Genomic DNA, 4,909 nt, shown 5'->3' on the forward strand with positions numbered 1-4,909 from the left:
AACAATGCCCTCGCAAACCATGAAATGACATTTTTCCCAGTTAAGGACTAGGTTGGTGTCAACGCAGCGGGACATCATCCTCTCGAGATTTAATAAACAATGATCGAAGGAACTCCCAAATACGGAAAAATCGTCCATGAACACCTCCATGGAGTCCTCGATCATATCATGGAAAATGGCCACCATACACCTCTGGAATGTGGTCGGAGCGTTACAAAGTCCGAATGGCATTCGTTTGTAAGAAAACGTTCCGTAAGGGCAGGTGAAGGTGGTTTTCTCCGGGTCTTCGGGAGCTATCGGAACCTGGAAGTACCCGGAGAAACCATCTAGGAAGCAGTAGTACTGCTGACCTGCTAAACGCTCTAACATCTGATCAATGAATGGGAGAGGAAAGTGGTCTTTCCTGGTGGCATCATTCAGTCGGCGATAGTTGATGTAGACTCGCCATCCCGTCACAGTCCTCGTGGGAATAAGCTCGTTCCTCTCGTTGGTGACGACAGTCATGCCACCCTTTTTAGGAACCACTTGGACTGGACTCACCCAAGCACTATCAGAAATGGGGAAAATGATACCCGCATCAAGGAGTTTAATGATCTCCTTCTTTACGACCTCTTGCATTTTCGGATTAAGCCGCCGTTGCGGCTGGACGACTGTTTTGAAATTTTCCTCCATGAGGATTTTATGAGTGCAAAACGAAGGGTTGATACCCTTGATGTCGATGATCTTCCATGCAATAGCCTCTTTGCGCTCTCGTAGCACCCTCAACAACTTCTCCTTCTAGACCTCGGTCAACGCAGATGCAATGATAACCGGAAGCTTCCTCTCTTAATCTAAAAATGCATACTCAAGGTGGGAAGGTAAATCCTTAAGCTCTAAGAAAAAGGAAGACTCTCGACCGAAGGTCGGTCCATCGGATCGTCTCGTACGATCTCAGCAGACACGCCAGATTCAGGGGTATGCGACTCGGTGTCGTCATTTAAGGAATGATTGGTTACGGCAACCATTTCAATCTCCGGAATCTCCCTATCGAGAATCTGGGTGTCGGAGGCAGATCCTCCACAAATTTCACTGAGAAACTCCTCGACATGCTCCATGACGGTATCAATGAAGTATAAGGAGTCATCAGCAGACTTGGGGTGTTTCAGTGACTGTCGAACGTCAAAGGTGACGTTCTCATCCCCAACTCTTAAGATTAATTTACCCTCGCAGACATTGATCAATGCCTGTGCAGTAGCAAGGAATGGTCGGCCCAAGATGAGTGGGACACTATCGTCATCGTTCATGTCCAGGATGACAAAGTCCACCGGGAAGATGAACTTGTCGACACGAACAAGCATGTTCTCGACCACCCCTCAGGGGTATTTCACAGAACGATCATCAAGCTGGATACTCATACGGGTAGGTCTCGGTTCGCCTAGACCCAACTTGCGATACACGGAATACGGCATGAGATTAATACTGGCACCAAGATCTGCCAGCGCATGGACGACCGTATTATCACTCAAGATGCAGGGAATTGTGAAACTCCCAGGATCGGACATCTTTTCTGGTAACTTTCTCTGCAAGACTACATAGCAACCAGCACTCAGAGGAATGGAAGAGACTTCGGCTAACTTCTCTTTGTTCGAAAGAATATCCTTAAGAAACTATGCATATTTGGGCATTTGCGTGAGTGCCTCAAGGAAAGGAATATTAAGATGAAGTTGCTTCAGAAGATCAAGAAATTTGGAGTTCTGCTCCTCGTCTCTATCCCTACGGACTCTCCCGGAAATGGGAGTCTAGGTTTGTAGACTCTCGGTGGTGTGCTGGGTAGTGGTTGGTTCTCGGCCTGTGCTGAACTTCCGGGGCTGTGCCTCTGATGCACCTTGGCCGGTGGAGACTCCAACTGAATTTCCTCGTCTACCAGCTCCTCTACATCTACCGCAGGCTCGTTAACGACTCCTCTCGTCGCCTCTTGAATCACGGGCTCGCTACGTGCCCCTGCACCGCTCCTTGTTGTCACAGCCTTTGCAAACGCCTTCGGATTTTGTTCAGTGTTACTTGGAAGTGTACCTGGCGACCCCTCATTTAGACGACTTGCTATCTCTCCCATCTGACGCTCAAGATTTTTAATTGACGCTCCTTGATTTCTCATGAATGACTCGTGCTCCCGGAATTTCTCTTGAGTTTCTTTGTGACGGGAGTCCTCTCGAGTCATGAGTTGTGACAGCATCTGTGTCTGTTGTGCCATCATCTCCTCTAACGTGGGCTTCTTCTCCCCACTACTCGGTCCCTCACCGGAATCCTAGAATAGGCTCTGACGTTGCTGGAAGCCGGACTGATTTCCGTTCCTCCAGTAGGAATTTTGGTTACCTCTCCACCCCGAATTATAAGAATTGAAAGAATGTTGATTTTGGTTTGGATTATTAACGAAGTCGACTGCCTCCTCCTGGAAACCTACGGGGCACTGAACAGTATCATGTCCCCCTCTACAGATCTCGCATAACTTACTTTTCAGCTGCAAGTCCTTCACGATCTTTGCTAACGCTTCAACTTGTGCCGCAAATGCGGTGCTCGTGTCGACCGAATGCATGCCGCGTGATAGGGAATTGACGGTTTTGGTACTCTTAACTGGTGGTCGCTGGTATCCACTCATGGCTAAACCGTTAAACAAGGCAATGCACTCATCCATATCCTTCGTTGTCAGTAGGTTACCTCCTGCAGCTGTGTCGAGCATACTCTGAGTTGCGTACGTCACTCCGTTGTAGAACTTCTCAACAACCGCCCAGTCTTGTAGGCCGTGGTTTGGACATAACGCAAGTAGATTTTTGAACCTTTCCCATGCCTCGTAGAAGCTCTCGGTGTCCTCCATATGGAAAGAATGAATTTGGTTACGCAAACGAGCGGCCTTAGCCGGAGGATCGTATTTTTCAAGAAATTGGGTCTGCATGGCAGCCCAAGTAGCAATGGATCCCTGTGGGAGGGACTCAAGCCACAGACTCGCATGATCAACGAGTGAGAACGGAAAGATTCGGAGCTTGATGGCGTCTTCGGATACGCCGGCAAGATGAAACGTGTCGCAAATTGGTGTGATGCGAGTGATATGAGCATGTGGGTTCTCATGGAGTAACCCGTGAAATTGAGCAGAATGAGCAATCGTGTTCAGAACATTAGATGGAATCTGCCAAGTCGTTTGAACTCCTATAGCTGGTGGAGCAATGCTGGATCTCGCGCCAGCATCGACCGGACGGGCCCGGTCTGCAACTGTCCTCCTCGGTGGTGGATTCGCGTCGCCCATAATCCTATCCCTAATGACGGGTTCAGAAAAAGTAGGAGAAGAGAACGTATTATCGACGGATGTAGATGAACTGGAAGACGGTTTTGTATGACGTCTCTCAAGAAGCTCTCTCTGGTTCGGGAAATCCTTCAACTTCTGGTGGTCCTAGAGATCGAGTACGTCGCATACAACTATTAAAATAAATAGAAGAAATTATAATTAGCTAAAATATTTTAAACTAACAAACAAAACAAATAAGAAAGACAAGTAGTAAACAAGGCAAGTCCTAACTCGAGTCGTTGTAGTATAGTGGTAAGTATTCCCGCCTGTCACGCGGGTGACCCTGGTTCGATCCCCGGCAACGGCGCCAAAAACATGATGTGCGAAAATATATATATATAAATAAAACACAAGTCTCAACTAAGCTTTAAAAACCAAACAATCTATCCTAGTTCACACAAACGGCAAGTGTACCGGTCGCGTATAGCACAGATGAAGAAAGTCCGGATATCGAACTCGAAGACACGTGAAAACGTTTATAATCACTAAACACTAACCAAGACTCACCAAAATATTTAATTGATTTATTTTAGAATTGATTTAACTACTTAACTTAACTAAATGAAAACTTTTAACAAAACTTCGGAAACTTTGACTGCAGTGATAAAAACGTCAACCTAGGTAAGAATCATATTGAAGGAGATGACAAGACAATGGATTGAAAACTCTCACGACACCGGTTCTAAAGGATGACACAACTAAGGTTCGCTCAAGAAGGTCAGATCACCTCTCGGTCTCACTGACAAACTCTAACTTATTTTAGTTGATTTTAAGAACAAACCGGGAAAACAAATTATAAACGTGTTCTAATACCGACTCACCTCTCGGTCTCACCGACACACTAGCCTAATGGAAACGAATACTACGCAACCAAGGATAGAGGAACAATTCAACTTAACTTAAACTAGACCAACTGATCGCTCAAACACCCAAACCCGACAAGAACAAAACCCGCTCTCGCGCGATCTTAATTCTAACAAATAAAAGTAATGAGACGAGTTTACTTCTTATCACCTCTCGGTCTCTAAGAAGGTGTTTCACAACTGATTTTATTTAATTAATTTACCCACTTATCCCTACGGTTGTACACCCCGCAAACAAACCCTAAACACAAAGTAAAGAGCCTTAAACATGCAACAACTAATCAAAACCGATTCAATTAATTAAAGCACGAGGTTATTAGGTATAATCAAACAAAACACAGCCACCAAACACAATCTAATTTACTATTAAATCAAACTTTACATTAACAATTTAATCCATGATCATTAACAATCCATATTGCTTGTCAAAACCTAACAATATTCATCAAACCTAGGTAGAACAAACAAGATTAGCTACTCATTAATTTTGGACAGCCATTAACATTCAAGTAAAACATCATAAACATAATCAAACTCATTCAAGATCCAAGAATAACTAAATCAAAGTCAAACAATCAATTACTTGCAAAACAATCCAAAGGAAAAGATCAATTCAACTAGTTAGGGTTCTTGAACAATAAACAAAGTTTAAAGATGATTACTTAGGGTTATATGGCTGAGATTAAGGATGTATTTTATGCCTAGCAGCTGCACAAGAGTCTCCTTGGTG

The 4,909-nt window shown here is 44.6% G+C and overlaps 1 non-coding gene across 1 annotated transcript; it reads left to right on the forward strand.

Annotated features, from left to right (window-relative positions):
- Nucleotides 1-3,551: 3,551 nt before the first annotated feature.
- Nucleotides 3,552-3,623, forward strand: TRNAD-GUC (transfer RNA aspartic acid (anticodon GUC)). The gene has a single exon. It is a non-coding gene; the product is annotated as a tRNA-Asp (tRNA).
- Nucleotides 3,624-4,909: the final 1,286 nt, after the last annotated feature.

The sequence above is a fragment of the Bidens hawaiensis genome, unplaced genomic scaffold, assembly GCF_021521415.1.
Source record: "Bidens hawaiensis isolate Kalapana, Puna unplaced genomic scaffold, B.hawaiensis_p1.1 tig00027362_1, whole genome shotgun sequence".
In the NCBI taxonomy this organism is placed as follows: domain Eukaryota; kingdom Viridiplantae; phylum Streptophyta; class Magnoliopsida; order Asterales; family Asteraceae; genus Bidens; species Bidens hawaiensis.